The sequence below is a fragment of the Xyrauchen texanus genome, chromosome 27, assembly GCF_025860055.1.
Source record: "Xyrauchen texanus isolate HMW12.3.18 chromosome 27, RBS_HiC_50CHRs, whole genome shotgun sequence".
NCBI lineage: Eukaryota > Metazoa > Chordata > Actinopteri > Cypriniformes > Catostomidae > Xyrauchen > Xyrauchen texanus.
Genome location: NC_068302.1, coordinates 40,677,292 through 40,694,216, shown reverse-complemented (window position 1 = coordinate 40,694,216; position 16,925 = coordinate 40,677,292). Strand labels below are relative to the sequence as shown.

Genomic DNA, 16,925 nt, shown 5'->3' with positions numbered 1-16,925 from the left:
GAATGGAATAGAACAGAATAGAACAGAATAGAATAGAACAGAATAGAATAGAACAGAATGGAATAGAACAGAAGAGAACAGAATAGAATAGAACAGAACACATTAGAACAGAATAGAATAGAACATAATAGAACAGAACACATTAGAACAGAACAGAATAGAACAGAATAGAATATATTAGAATAGAATAGAATATATTAGAACAGAACAGAATAACATAGAACAGAATGGATTAGAACAGAATAGAATAGAACAGAACAGAATAGAACAGAACAGAACCGACAGAACAGAATGGAACAGAACAGAATAAAATATGTCAGAACAGAACAGAATAGAATAGGACAGAGTAGAATAGAACAGAATGGAATAGAACAGAATAGAATAGAACAGAACACATTAGAACAGAATAGAATAGAACAGAATAGAACAGAACACATTAGAACAGAACAGAATAGAACAGAATAGAATATATTGGAATAGAATAGAATATATTAGAACAGAATAGAACAGAATAGAACAGAACACATTAGAACAGAACAGAATAGAATATATTAGAACAGAATAGAACAGAATAGAACAGAACACATTAGAACAGAATAGAACCGAATAGAATAAAATAGAACAGAATAGAATAGAACAAAATATAAAAGATTAGAATAGAATAGAACAGATTAGAACACAATAGATTAGAACACAATAGAATATAACAGAACAGAACAAAATAGAATAGAACAGAAAAGAACAGAATAGAACAGAACAAACTACCTCTGGATATAAATGGCATGATTCATGTGAACCGTTTGTTCTATTGTGAGAAAGTGCACTTGCTTTGTGTTGCGTTAATTGTGAAGTAAAACACACGAGCACAGTCAGTGTGTGTGTGTGTGTGTATATGTGTGTGAGTGTGTGTGTGTGTGTGTGTGTGTGTGTGTGTGTGTGTGTGTGTGTGTGTGTGTGTGTGTGTGTGTTTCTATAAGTATGTGTGTGTGAATGTCAGTGAGATGAGCGGGTGACAGCAGCTCTGTGATGAAACAAAAGCTCGCGGAGGTCCGTGGCTCCTCCCTGACTATGAGTGTGTGTGTATGTGTGTGTGAGTGTGTGTGTGTGTGTGAGTGTGTGTGTCGGTGTGTGTGTGTGTGTGACAGCTGCGCGCACTGAGCTCACTAAAGCTCCAGCTCTAATAGGATGAACAGCCGCTCGTGTGTGAATGCTCCTTCATTGTTCGTTTTCTTCTTTCTTTCATATTCTCGCGGACTGATCGATCAGTGATCGGATGTGATCGGATGTGATCGGGCGTTCTGATGGATTTATCGGTGTGAAGACGCTGTCAAACACGGTATGTGATCTGAACACACGCGCTTCTGTCATATAGAGGAATAAGAAGAGGAATCGGGCTCCTACACTCCCATGTGCATGTTTGTTTATTACAGTATTATTACAGTATTATTACAGTATTATTACAGTATTCTCTCGTTACTTTGTCGCAATTAAACGCGCGGGGTCTTTATGACGTCACTCCGCTAAACTTCTACAGCATTTGTTTTAGTACGTGTCAAGTGTATGACTATAAACTCATTTATGAAGTGATCAACAAATAAAATCGTTAAATATGATCATATGAAATATAAGTGTGTGTATTATAATACGCTCTGTTCCAGTTAATAGAATTAAAGGTCATTACTCAGTTAGTTTAAAGTATAAACACTCATATATTGTTATTATACTCTTATAAAGATGTGATTTAGATGCGCTCCTGGACCATGAAGTTGGTCTGTTTTTTTCTGACATAGATCTGGATGTCAATTCTATTCAATTCTATTCCATGAACTGGAGCTCCCCTGAAGCATCTTCAGTGTTTGTAAGTGACAGTTACGTATTGTGTTCGCTAATATTAGTTGATGCTTCGTGAATGTGTTCATAGAAATGTGTATCTGAAGGTTTTCTGGAGGTTTTCTGAAGGTTTTCTGGAGGTTTTCTAAAGGTTTTCTGGAGGTTTTCTGAAGGTTTTCTGGAGGTTTTCTAAAGGTTTTCTGGAGGGCGGTTGGTTGTTTGACCCCAGGGGTCGTGAAGGGTGTGTCAGTGTCAGCCGTCGGCCTGTTCCTGAATGAAGGGAATCAGACAGACTTGTTCAGATGTGTGTAACAATAAAACAGCATCTGTTATTGTCACGAGAGCAGCCGAATAAATCAGTGTTTGTTCATCTCATTGTGTGTTTGTGTTACAACATTCCTCGACTATCAGCACAGCTTTGTGTTGCAGGTGTTTCATTGAACAGAGTCTTTCTGCTATAAACGCCGAACATCTTCAGTAACTGTTTATATGCTTTCTTCCGTGCAACACACACTTTACACACCCCTGTCTCTACAGCAGCTGCGTTTCTATACATGTGTCATCAGAAACGTGTTACAATGTTGTTAAAGTGTTCGATCACTCCGTAACAACACGACACGTCCATCTCTGCCATATTGATTCATAATTGTGTCAATTTAACGCATACATCAGCAGGTTTCTGGTTTCACTTGCAGTCACATAATCACATTTATTGAAGTTCTTATTCAAAACTTATGAATATTAATTAGGTTATGCTCAGATCGTTTTAAATCATTTTTAATGCTCAAGAAGTTAATTAAAAAAATTATGGGGACAAAACTGGCCAAGGTAACAAGTGCTAAGGACACGTCCCACCCATGCCGCCTCTTCTACATTCATGTTTAAGACTAAACTCTATAGCAGACGGCCCGCGGGCCAGATCAGGCCCTCCACATGGTTTAATGTGGCCCGTGGCTCGTTTATCGTAAAAGCGTTTTTATTTTTCATTGGATATTTCGGTTAACTTGCATTGGGACGTCACACGTCTCCACAAGCGTATAACGTGCTCAGGGTTGCCAGATAAGAGACAAAACCCCAGTTTGAGATTTATACTTGTGCAAATTGGAAATATTCCACCTAATGTTATACTTATATTGTGCAATCTGGCAACCGTGCACACCAGTGCGCTATTACTGTCTCTCGCTTTCCCCTTTGAACAAACTCAGCGATCTGTAGTGCAATATTCTGCTCAAGGAAAAGTGTTATACGACGTCTCTGTGTCCATTCTTGAGGCTGCTTGTGATGTTTGCTGCTACTTTGCAGGTAAACCTTCTCAGTGATTAAATTAAAGATAAATTAATAGAGAAGTAGAGATGGTAAAATAAATGTATTGCTCAGCCTTTATTGAGTCTCTCCCTTTGTAGAGCAATACAGAATACAATAGCAGAATAGTCCCGTCACAGATACACTTCAGAAAACTATTTCTGGGCTTAAAAGATACAAAAACCAAATCAATGTGGTTGTATCTCAAAAGGAGTACAATGTTTACAGCCCGATGTGCCCCCTATGCACTGCTTACAGCCCGATGTGGCCCCTATGCACTGCTTACAGCCCGATGTGCCCCTATGCACTGCTTACAGCCTGATGTGCCCCCTATGAACTGCTTACAGCCCGATGTGCCCCTATGCACTGCTTACAGCCTGATGTGCCCCCTATGCACTGCTTACAGCCCGATGTGCCCCCTATGCACTGCTTACAGCCTGATGTGCCCCCTATGAACTGCTTACAGCCCGATGTGCCCCTATGCACTGCTTACAGCCTGATGTGCCCCCTATGCACTGCTTACAGCCCGATGTGCCCCCTATGCACTGCTTACAGCCTGATGTGCCCCTATGCACTGCTTACAGCCCGATGTGCCCCTATGCACTGCTTACAGCCTGATGTGCCCCCTATGCACTGCTTACAGCCCGATGTGCCCCTATGCACTGCTTACAGCCTGATGTGCCCCCTATGCACTGCTTACAGCCCGATGTGCCCCTATGCACTGCTTACAGCCCGATGTGCCCCCTATGCACTGCTTACAGCCCGATGTGCCCCCTATGCACTGCTTACAGCCCGATGTGCCCCTATGCACTGCTTACAGCCCGATGTGCCCCTATGCACTGCTTACCACCCGATGTGCCCCCTATGCACTGCTTACAGCCCGATGTGCCCCCTATGCACTGCTTACAGCCCGATGTGCCCCCTATGCACTGCTTACAGCCCGATGTGCCCCCTATGCACTGCTTACAGCCCGATGTGCCCCCTATGCACTGCTTACAGCCCGATGTGCCCCCTTTACCAAAATAATTGCCCTGATTTGTGGCGTTTCAAACTGTCAAGTTCATTTTCAGCAGAAAACAACACATGTATTGTATAGTGCATTAAAGATGATAATAATAATAACAGAAAAGACAATGAACACTTTTATCTATTAAGAATATGATATACAGTCCGGCTCAGAAACGAAGGTGGGCTCGGGGCAAAAATGCCACCAAAAATGCCCCATAAATTCAAAACGTAGGGGCAGAAAATGCCCTCATGAAGAATTCTTCTGCTTGTCTGATAGAGTCCTAATTATACATGTTACTGCATAAAATATGATTTGATGTTGATTGCATTTTAAGGGCAGGCGCTAGAACATTCTTCACTTTAAGAAATTGTATTAACAAGCTATTTTGAATTAACGGACGAGACACAGTTTGTTTGTAACGGTTAGAATAAAAATAATACTCCAATAAGGCTCCAGGACCAGATGGCATCTCACCAGCTTGCCTTCGTTCCTGTGCTAACCAACTGGCCCCCATCTTCACTCAGATCTTCAATAGATCACTGGAGCAATGTGAAGTCCCATGCTGCTTCAAACGCTCAGTCATTATCCCCGTCCCTAAGAAACCAAAAATCACAGGACTTAATGACTACAGACCTGTCGCCCTGACATCTGTGGTCATGAAGTCATTTGAGAGACTGGTGTTGGCCCACCTGAAGGACATCACTGGACCCTTTCTGGACCCCCTTCAATTTGCTTATCGAGCAAACAGGTCTGTGGATGATGCAGTCAACATGGGTTTGCATCATATCCTGCAACATCTGGACAGACCGGGGACATACGCAAGGATCCTTTTGTGGACTTCAGCTCGGCTTTCAACACAATCATACCAGATATACTCGGACTAAGTTAAACCAACTCCCTGTTCCCACCTCTACCTGTCAGTGGATTACCAGCTTTCTGGCCGGACAGGCAGCAGCTTGTGAGGCAGGAAAATTCACTTCCACCACCTGTACCATCAGCACTGGTGCCCCCAGGGATGTGTGCTCTCCCCACTACTCTTCTCCCTGTACACCAATGACTGCACCACCAAGGACCACTCTGTCAAGCTCCTGAAGTTTGCAGGCGACACCACTGTCATCGGCCTCATCCGAGATGATGATGAGTCTGCGTATAGAAAGGAGGTTGAGCGGCTGGCTGTCTGGTGCAGTCAAAACAACCTGGAGCTGAACACGCTCAAAACAGTGGAGATGATTGTGGACTTTAGGAGGAACACCCCAACATTGTCCCCCTCACCATTCTAAACAGCACTGTGTCAGCAGTGGAGTCATTCAGGTTCCTGGGCACTACCATCTCACAGGACCTGAAGTGGGAGATACACATCGACTCCATTGTGAAAAAGGCCCAGCAGAGGTTGTACTTCCTTAGCCAACTGAGGAAATTCAACCTGCCACCAGTGCTGCTGAAACAGTTCTATTCAGCGGTCATTGAGTCTGTCCTCTGCACTTCAGTAACTGTCTGGTTTGGTGCAGCCACGAAATTAGACATCAGAAGACTACAAAGGACAGTTCGGTCTGCTGAGAGGATTATTGGTTGCCCCCTGCCCTCCCTTCAAGAACTATACACTTCCAGAGTGAGGAAAAAGGCTGGTAAAATCACTCTGGACCCCACTCACCCTGCCCACTACCTTTTTGAACTGTTGCCTTCTGGCCGGCTTCAGAGCACTGAGCACCAGAACCGTCAGACACAGGAACAGTTTTTTCCCTCAGGCCATCCATCTAATGAACAGTTAAATTACCCCCATTGAGCAATAATTATGTGCAATACACAGTTTAATTTTAATTTAAATTATATTATCCAACTTATCCACTTCTGCCATTACTTACATTGCTCTGTACATAATATACTGTTTTTTGTTCTTTATATACAGATTGTATTAGATTTGCACTACGTGTGTGTATGTGGGTATGTATGAAGGTGAGTGTATGTACGTATATGTATAATTATTTATTTTGTGTTCTTTTTTGTTTTTAATTACCTATGCCTTGCTGCTGTTTTTTTTGGTATTGTTTGTATTGTTGTTGACTGGAAGCTCCTGTCACCTAGACAAATTCCTTGTATGTGTAAGCATACTTGGCAATAAAGCTGATTCTGATTCTGATTCTGATTCTAATACAATTTGTATTTAAAAATGAACGTAACAAGATGCCAATAAAAGTTAGATAAATGTGCAGAAAGGTGTCCTTAAGCGCTGTATTTCAGGGCTTTGGAAGGCAATGAGAGTTGAATTGAGCGTGACTGATGGATGTTTGTCACACCAGCGAGCATCAAGTGTGGATGTAGATTCTCTCAGGGAAGGCCACACAGATGCGCTCAGCCTGAATTATTGATGACAGCCAATGAAATGCACTCAATTATGTTAAAGCAGCACAGCACAAATCACAGGCATACAACTGCTGTCGATATTCCTCATCTATAATTCACTAAATCATGTTTCATTTATAAGCAGACTGAGAGAATGGAGGCACGCTAGTTGGTAATTGAAACATTTAAATACTGTGAATGAAACTTCAAATCTCATTAAAATGTTTTGAACATTATTTGAAGATCTTCTGTCAGTTTCATATTTGTATTTATTAATGGTTTCATTCTGATGCATAAACAGTAAAAGTGTCTATTACAGCTGTATTCCTGTTGTGTATAAATGTTCTATAACAGGTGTATTCCTGTTGTGTATAAATGTTCTATAACAGGTGTTTCTTGCAGAGATGAACTCATCACAGACATGTTTGTTGCTCGCGTGTGTCAAACACCTTTAAAAGTTGAAGAACAGTCGATGTGAAGTTCATCGTCTTCATTTACTGACATATAAAATAGTAATAAAGTAATCCAGGAAAACAGCCTCAGCTTGTTTTGGATGTGACGCTGACATAAATAACAAGCCATGCAGTTGATGCACTTATTTTATTGTAAATAATGTTAACCCTTTAAGTTCTGAAAGTGTTTTTAAAGATTTCCTGTTTCAGTGGCGTACCCAAAATTAAAGGCTTATAAAAGTTAACCAAATTATTTTTCTGATTTGACATTGTATATCTCTGGATGTAAATAAGGTGGCTCCAAAAACTGCTTTTGTTTTGTTCCCAATCATGTCGACTGTATCTGAGAACTTTGTGTTGATACGAGAAAGTGATCAAAAGTTCCAACATTACAAATATAATGTGATCATAGTGTCCAAAAACATCTCCAAACAAATAAAAGATAATAATTGTACATAAGAACTAATTACACATGCAAACACAACAATGACTAAAGGTTTGCATAGCATGCAGACATGATTTTAGTCATGAGATTTCACAGGATGAGTTTCATTCTGTGTCATTTGAGTCATCATTGAGTCTGTGTCGTGTATTTGGCGCCATCTCCTGGTGGTCATATGTAACATTGTGCTTCATGTGGATTATCTAATGATCTATACATCTGATTATCTTGTGTGTGGACTCGATTGAAAGATAATCACTGACTCTAAATAATCATATGTCATATTTTATGTTCTGTTTATCTTTAATGAAGTTATAAGGGAAAACGCGGCATATAAGCAACTCCAACATAATAGTCAAGTACATATATTTAGCTGTTCCTCGCTATATTTTAATCTGTGAGTAAAACAAATAGTCTGGCTGTATTTTACTCTTTGAGATCTTTCCAACAACATATGACACATGAATATTTGATGTTTTTACTGACTGCAATATGATGTGCAGTTTTTTTAATTAATTTAATAAATGATCAAAATGTAAAACTTCTGATTAATCTGCAGATTTAAAAGCACTTCTTCAGTTTTGGTCATAATCTCTACATGCATTGGAAAGTCGAGATTTAAACTTTCAAACGATTAATATTTTGTGTGTGTGTGTGTGTGTGTGTGTGTGTGAGTGTGTGTGTTGTGTGTGTGTGTGTGTGTGTGTGTGTGAGTGTGAATTTTTTAGGTTATAAACTGGTAATTACAAGGGTATTATGCTATAAATGTGGTTTCTGAGGACATTTCTAGTGTCCCCATAATTAAAATCGCTTAAAAATCATACTAAAAAATGTTTTATTTAAAATGTAAAAATGCAGAAAGTTTTCTGTGAGGGTTAGGTTTAGGGGTTGTGTTAGGTTTAGGGGATAGAATATAAAGTTTGTACAGTATAAAAACCATTATGTCTATGGAAAGTCCTCATAAAACATGGAAACACAACTGTGTGTGTGTGTGTGTGTGTGTGTGTGTGTGTGTGTGTGTGTGTGTGTGTGTGTGTGTGTGTGTGTGACTGTCATGTTCTTCACTGGAGCTGTGAAAGCTTGTGTGTGTGTGTTTTCTCACAGGTTCTGGGAGAGTTTGTGGTGACATTCTGTCGAGTGTGTGTGCAGAGGCGAGGTTTCCACATGCAATGGAGAGAGAGTGAGACAGTGCATGTCTCTCGTCCCCTGGCCTGGCGTTAGCACCGCCTCTCTCATCTATTAATCATGGCGACTGCTTTCTTATTCCGTTGCCATAGTTTCAGCCTGTAACACTATGTGTGTGTGTGTGTGTGTGTGTGTGTGTGTGAGAGGGGCTGCGGGACGCTTAAATGGCCCTTTAGTGTTCCAGACATGAATGATCCCTCAAATCATGTGTGTTATTGAGGAGAGATGTGCTCTTACTTTACTAACAGATCGCACTTACTATTTTCACCTGAACAATCCCCATAGACTTACACTGAAGGAGGGACTCCAGTCAGAATATCACAGAGACTGGAGAAAACTGGTAATTGCTCCGCAGGATCTTATATTTTGTAATATTACAACAACAGACACAGAAAAAAGTATAATTCCAAAATATAAAGTCTACTCAAATATACCTGTGGCAGGGCGGAGGGTGGGGCCAGGTTGTGATTATACACACCCGGTCCAATATCAGGCTAATCAAGCCTCCGAGAGGGATAAAGGCAGAGAGAGAGATAGTTTACAGACATGTCCATCATGTGTGTATTTGTCTTTTGTTTCAGTTTTATATTAAACTATTATTTATATTATTAAGCCATTTCTCACCTCCTCCTTTCCATCGAAGTACGTTACAATACCACATACAATATCCTGTATTTAAACAAATAAACCTACGACCAGAATATCATAGAGACCACAGAGTGGCCTCTTTTAATGAGAGCCAGTACCAACCACCTAGAAACCACCATAGCAACCACAAAGCAACATGCCACAAACACTCAGAACACCTTAGAAACAACATAGCCCTAGTAATCACCCACAACACTCTAGCAACCACACAGCAATTAACTCAAAAACACCCAGAACTCCATAGTAACAACATATTAACATGCTAAAACAGTCATAAGACCTAAGCAACACCATATATCTTTAGCAACCACCCACAAAACCCTAGCAACCACATAGCAATTCCCTAACAACCACACAGAACTCCGTAGAATACATGCTACAAAACACTCAGAACAATTTAAAAACCACATAGCCCTAGCAACCATCCAAAACTCCCTAGCAACCTCATAGCAACATGCTAAAATCACTCAAAACACGTTAGCAACCGTATAGCCCTAGCAACCACCAAAACACCCTAACAAACACCCAGAGCTCCCTAGCAGCCACACAGGTACATTCTAAAAACACTTAGAATACCTTAGCAACATAGCCCTAACAACCACCCACAACACACTAGCAACCACACAGCAACATGTTTAAAAACACTCAAAACCTTAGCAACTGCATAGCCCTAGCAACCTCCAACAACACCCTAGCAACCGCACAGCAACATGTTTAAAATAACTCACAACACCTTAGCAACCACATAGCCCTGGCAACTACCCACAACACACTGGCAACCACACAGCAACGTGTTTAAAACCACTCACAACACCTTAGCAACCTTATAGTCCTAGCAACCACCCACAACACACTAACAACCACACAGCAACATGTTTAAAATAACTCACAACACCTTAGCAACCACATAGCCCTGGCAACCACCCACAACACACTAACAACCACACAGCAACATGTTTAAAATAACTCACAACACCTTAGCAACCACATAGCCCTGGCAACCACCCACAACAAACTGGCAACCACACAGCAACATGTTTAAAATCACTCACAACACCTTAGCAACCGCATAGCCCTGGCAACTACCCACAACACACTGGCAACCACACAGCAACATGTTTAAAAACACTCACAACACCTTAGCAACTGCATAGACCTAGCAACCACCAACAACACCCTAACAACCACATAGCAACATTTTTAAAACACATGCAATCACCACTCATATTTTCTTCAGAAAATGTCGAAATCTGGTTTCATCAGTGTGATCAGCCGATAGTTTCTGGATGATTTGGTGAAATGTAGTTTTGTGTCTGATGTAGAATCACACCAGACGTGTGTCTGATTCAACTGTAAGAGTTTATTTGTGGTTCAGAAGTTCAGAATGTGGATCATTTTAACATGGACTGAACTTTACTGGACAAGTCTTTGTTTAATGTTTAATGTTGTTGTTCTTTTGTACATTCAGTACAGTAAGTGCATTCATGTCTTTTTTTGACTTGCTGGCTTTTATTTCGTGGCTCATGTGTAATTTCAGGCTGTCAGTATCTCACATCTTGTGCTTTTCCTCTATTGGTTATTTTTAGTGAGACGGCGGCTGTAATTATGAGATATTCTCCTGCGTCTCTCATGTGCTCCACTCCGAATGGAGACGTCTGGCATCCTCTGAGCTTTTAGGCTGAAATCGGTCACATGATTAATGGTGTCTCTTTGACCTGCTGTGGATAAACGACACTTCTGAACTTCAAACACTGAAATGGTCTATTTGCATGGTGGTTTGAAACATCTCAAGAGTCTTTGAAGTTCGTGAGATCATCTCAGAAGAGCAGGAGTTTCCGTGAGGGCTTAGAAATGAATAAATCATCATCATCACGAGTCTAGAAGCTGTTTCAAGCAGAACTGAATTCATTCAGACTTTCACATACAGAGAAGATTCAGTGCTTTTAACTACATTTGTCAATATAATGGTGCAGATTTCACCTTAATGAGTTATTTCTACCTGATTTGACTTTTGAAAATGACTTTTATTGGTGTACTCTAATTGAAGTCTGTGGACCTGCCGGCAGCTCCAAGAGGTGGCGCTATATCACGCAAAAAGTTTATGCTTAAAATGCTCAAGTCCCCGTATACATTAGCCAGGCAGATGTGGTGTTATTTGAACCATTTAGGTAACTTAAAATAACAAAATACGGCCTTAAAACTTCCACGTCGCAAAAAAGCGCCACCTAGAGGTCATGTGGTAAAATAATTAAAATGAATGTCTTTCACATAGCACATACATGGGCAAGTCATATATCAAATGAAAGCTCTCATTCTCAGGAATGTGACTGTATAGTGTATTTTGTTGCCTTAATACAACAGATCGAAAGATTTACAAAAGAATCACAAAGTGAAATATGATTTCTGTAAGTCATCAAATACAAACGTCTCATTTATGCGCCAATCACTGCTGCTGTAAGCCCCAAATAGTTAGAAACTTTATATCTGCTTTTAAAGTTTTGCATTAGACAGGTTTCTAAAACATGAGCCATTGTTTACTTGTCTGTGAGCTTGATTGTGTGAATAGTCTGTTATATCTTAGAAGTCAGACCAAAATATGCAGTCCAGAAGGAATAGCATGCTAAAAAAAATCATCAGAAATATATGTATTCGACTACTGATCATAAAATGTTGTATATCATCACAAAGGGGAGGATCTCATCTTTCTAATGACACCTAGATTGAGCTTGTAGTCCAGTCAGAGGCTGAGATATTCAATGAAATAATGAGGGTGTTGCTTGAACTGAACATTAGACTGAATGTCTATGGACGAGCTCATCTGTGAGGGGTAAAATGTGTTAGAGCACCCCCTACAGTTCACATCTGTGAGGGGTAAATGTGTTAGAGCGCCCCCTACAGTTCACATTTGTGAGGGGTAAACTGTGTTAGAGTGCCCCCTACAGTTCACATCTGTGAGGGGTATAATGTGTTAGAGCGCCCCCTACAGTTCACATCTGTGAGGGGTATAATGTGTTAGAGCCCCTACAGTTCACATCTGTGAGGGGTAAAATGTGTTAGAGCCCCCTACAGTTCACATCTGTGAGGGGTAAAATGTGTTAGAGCGCCCCTACAGTTCACATCTGTGAGGGGTATAATGTGTTAGAGCCCCCTACAGTTCACATCTGTGAGGGGTAAAATGTGTTAGAGCCCCCTACAGTTCACATCTGTGAGGGGTATAATGTGTTAGAGCCCCCTACAGTTCACATCTGTGAGGGGTATAATGTGTTAGAGCGCCCCTACAGTTCACATCTGTGAGGGGTAAAATGTGTTAGAGCCCCCTACAGTTCACATCTGTGAGGGGTATAATGTGTTAGAGCCCCCTACAGTTCACATCTGTGAGGGGTATAATGTGTTAGAGCGCCCCCTACAGTTCACATCTGTGAGGGGTAAAATGTGTTAGAGCGCCCCCTACAGTTCACATCTGTGAGGGGTAAAATGTGTTAGCGCGCCCCCTAGAGTTCACATCTGTGAGGGGTAAATGTGTTAGAGCGCCCCCTACAGTTCTGATCTGTATACTGGGACTGAAGGTGAGAGAGGATTTTTCTTTTCTTCGAGTACTTCCTGCCATCCAGTGGAATAAAATAAAACTATTTGAAGCAAGATCAGCTGAACAGAACCAGAATTACATGCTTACAAAGTTAGGACAACAACATTGTTGTTTCTGTTCATCATTGTAAACGTTTGTAAACATATACAATATTATTTATGAATAATTGAAGACTTTGTTATTTATAGTAAGAGTAACGTCTCTGGCAGACCTGTGATGTTCATCTCTAATGGTTTTATCTCTGGATTATGGGCACTCGTCTCGAGAGTCTCATCTCATGTAATCGCGGTGATTTGTTTGCGTGTGTGTTGTTATATTTGTTAGTTTAGTGATAAAGCTTTTCCTGCCGTGTAAAGATCTTGAGTAAACACCACAGCGGCGGTCAGCTAGGAGTGATTTTGGAAGTTGCACAATAATGCTTCTTTATGTACATTTATTCCATATGTAATGAACAAATTGCACAAATTGCAGCCATGTGGCGTTGTGTGGAGGCGAATATAAACACCACCACAAAGCTCCCAGTGTTCCGCGCGGGCCTGTCCGTCACAATCCACACACAAACGCTTCTCATCACCTCTCACAGGGGTTTCCTTCCTGCGCCAGACCAGAAATCTGTTTCACATGTGCGGCAGTCTTACAAAACAATCTCTGTGCTCATTTTGACCTCATAATAATCTTAGTTTTTTTGCTAAAGGTGCTCACGCTGGCTTCTGATTTAAAGGCTTTTTAAAGCATGGTGTAGTTTTGGCAGCTTCAGTATAAATGTGCTGCTAAATCCAGCCTCTAACTGCATTAGTGTTTCATAGTTGGTAGTTAATGTGTCACAGTCAGCTGTTTAAATTGAGATAGGGTCAGACAAGCGTCTGCATCATCATTTCAGCTGTGTCCTGATAAGAGAAACACAATCATCAGCAAATAGCGAGTCGTCTGTCTTGCTCCGTTAAGAGCTAATTTGAGGTTACTGCAACATTATCCACATGTGCAGCAACAACTGACCTACATATGTTGCTGCGGGTGTCGCTGCGTTTCCCGCAGCTGTCTTTGATCAGCCCACCGGAGCTTGTCCACGCCACGTCTGCGTGTTTAAATAAGGGAAGGCAAATAAAACAAACAGCGATTCATCGGCCAGAGCAGATAAGACGAGCCGTGTCTTTGGAATGTGAGCGACACAAAGCGTTCATTCATCCGTGTGCTCACAGCGTTACTCAACCATCATGTGTGTGTGCAGATGGAGACAGAAGATCACTGCAGGTTCACAGAAGGCCCCGAGTTTGTGGTTTTAAGATTGTTTTAATTCGTCCACTTGTCATTAGACATGTTTCCCATATTAGCATTAAACCACAAATCTTTTATCTGAACATATAAAGTCATTTTAGTTCAATAAAACAACAGCTCATTTTACAGATACTGGATGAACGAAATGAGACTGGAGTGAGACTGGAGTGAGAGTGAGACTGGAGTGAGACTGGAGTGAGACTGGAGTGAGAGTGAGACTGGAGTGAGACTGGAGTGAGAGTGAAACTGGAGTGAGACTGGAGTGAGACTGGAGTGAGAGTGAGACTGGAGTGAGACTGGAGTGAGAGTGAAACTGGAGTGAGACTGGAGTGAGAGTGAGACTGGACTGAGACTGGAGTGAGAGTGAAACTGTAGTGAGACTGGAGTGAGACTGGAGTGAGACTGGAGTGAGAGTGAAACTGGAGTGAGACTGGAGTGAGAGTGAGACTGGAGTGAGACTGAAGTGAGACTGGAATGAGACTGGAGTGAGACTGGAGTGAGAGTGAGACTGGAGTGAGACTGGAGTGAGACTGAAATGAGACTGGAGTGAGACTGGAGTGAGACTGGAGTGAGACTGAGACTGGAGTGAGACTGAAATGAGACTGGAGTGAAACTGGAGTGAGAGTGAGACTGGAGTGAGACTGGAGTGAGAGTGAAACTGGAGTGAGACTGGAGTGAGAGTGAGACTGGAGTGAGACTGGAGTGAGAGTGAAACTGGAGTGAGACTGGAGTGAGACTGGAGTGAGATTGAGACTGGAGTGAGACTGGAGTGAGACTGGAGTGAGACTGAAGTGAGACTGGAGTGAAACTGGAGTGAGACTGGAGTGAGAGTTAGACTGGAGTGAGACTGGAGTGAGAGTGAAACTGGAGTGAGAGTGAGACTGGAGTGAGACTGGAGTGAGAGTGAAACTGGAGTGAGACTGGAGTGAGACTGGAGTGAGATTGAGACTGGAGTGAGACTGGAGTGAGACTGGAGTGAGACTGAAATGAGACTGGAGTGAAACTGGAGTGAGACTGGAGTGAGACTGGAGTGAGAGTTAGACTGGAGTGAGACTGGAGTGAGAGTGAAACTGGAGTGAGACTGGAGTGAGAGTGAGACTGGAGTGAGACTGGAGTGAGAGTGAAACTGGAGTGAGACTGGAGTGAGACTGGAGTGAGAGTGAAACTAGAGTGAGACTGGAGTGAGAGTGAGACTGGAGTGAGACTGGAGTGAGAGTGAAACTGGAGTGAGACTGAAGTAAGACTGGAATGAGACTGGAGTGAGACTGGAGTGAGACTGGAGTGAGAGTGAGACTGGAGTGAGACTGGAGTGAGAGTGAGACTGGAGTGAGACTGAAGTGAGACTGGAATGAGACTGGAGTGAGACTGGAGTGAGAGTGAGACTGGAGTGAGACTGGAGTGAGACTGAAGTGAGACTGGAGTGAGACTGGAGTGAGACTGAAGTGAGACTGGAGTGAGACTGAAATGAGACTGGAGTGAGACTGAAATGAGACTGGAGTGAGACTGAAGTGAGACTGGAGTGAGACTGGAGTGTGACTGGAGTGAGACTGGAGTGAGACTGGAGTGAGAGTGAGACTGGAGTGAGACTGGAGTGAGACTGGAGTGAGACTGGAGTGAGACTGGAGTGAGACTGAAATGAGACTGGAGTGAGACTGGAGTGATACTGAAATGAGACTGGAGTGAGACTGGAGTGAGAGTGAGACTGGAGTGAGACTGGAGTGAGACTGGAATGAGACTATAGTGAGACTGAAGTGAGACTGGAGTGAGACTGAAGTGAGACTGGAGTGAGACTGGAGTGAGACTGGAATGAGACTATAGTGAGACTGAAGTGAGACTGGAGTGAGACTGAAGTGAGACTGGAGTGAGACTGTCACCTGTGAGGAAGAGATCTCTCTTGAACACAGCAATGAGATCCAGTTGAGAACAGATTTTGTCAAATTGTCTGCAGAGCAAATGATCTGAGCTGTGCCACATTCATTGTGTTTTTACTGTATGGTAACACATGACTCATTTGTGTCTATACATTTGGAGAAACCTCTAAGACTGGCGTGGCCATACTGCAGGCCGTCGACTGCTCTATTTTGGAAATAGAACATCATTTGGCCTGCTGTTAAGAAATTATATTAAATTCATATTCTGAACACTTGGTGTCGCTATCACGTACAGCGCAGTTTCACAGCACCACGCATTTATATAGCGCTATTTTAACCTTAGCGGTATTCAAAGCGATTTACACCGGGACTCATTCACACACACACACACACACACACCAATGGTGGCAGAGCTGCATGTAAGGTGCTAGTCTGCCATTGGGAGTAACTTGGGGTTCAGTGTCTTGCCCAAGGACACTTCGGCATGTGGAGTCATGTGGGCCGGGAATCGAACCGCCAACCCTGAGATTAGCAGCCGACCCGCTCAACCACCTGAGACACAGCCGCCCACAACCATGAAGGCATAAGGTCAGAGTCGCAAGCCGTTTGACTCGAGTCCACAACCCTGATTGTTTCTATACGTAAAATCAACAACCTAAAATCAATAGTTTTATTTATTCACATTGTCTTTTATGGAATGACATAAATCGCAGCCTTGTATCTTTGTCTTTATGTCCACTTCTCAAACACTTGTGATGTAGTGATTCACCTCAGAGCGGGTTGGTTTGGTTCATGGCACACAAAGTCAAAGGGAAAAATGAATGACTGAAAAAGGGGCGGGCAATGTTGCGCTCTATACCCACGTGTTCGGATGAAGTATGTCCAGAATGTACACTCCTTACATGCATCCCTAAAGAACGCACTTTTATTAACATCAAATATAGTACATACTCTTGACCGTACGCAGAGATCTTCCAGTGAATCA

General features: G+C 42.1%; 1 protein-coding gene across 4 annotated transcripts in view; it reads left to right on the top strand.

Annotated features, from left to right (window-relative positions):
• Nucleotides 1–1,115: 1,115 nt before the first annotated feature.
• The window catches only part of LOC127620734 (semaphorin-6A-like), a 103,443-nt gene continuing 87,633 nt past the window's right edge, over nt 1,116–16,925 (top strand). For 3 of the 4 annotated variants that reach the window (XM_052093940.1, XM_052093939.1, XM_052093938.1), the window contains exon 1: nt 1,117–1,336. The gene's annotated coding sequence lies outside the window, so the exon portion shown is untranslated. Of the gene's footprint in view, nt 1,337–16,925 lie in introns of all 4 variants that reach the window. The other variant, XM_052093937.1, reaches the window with a different exon arrangement.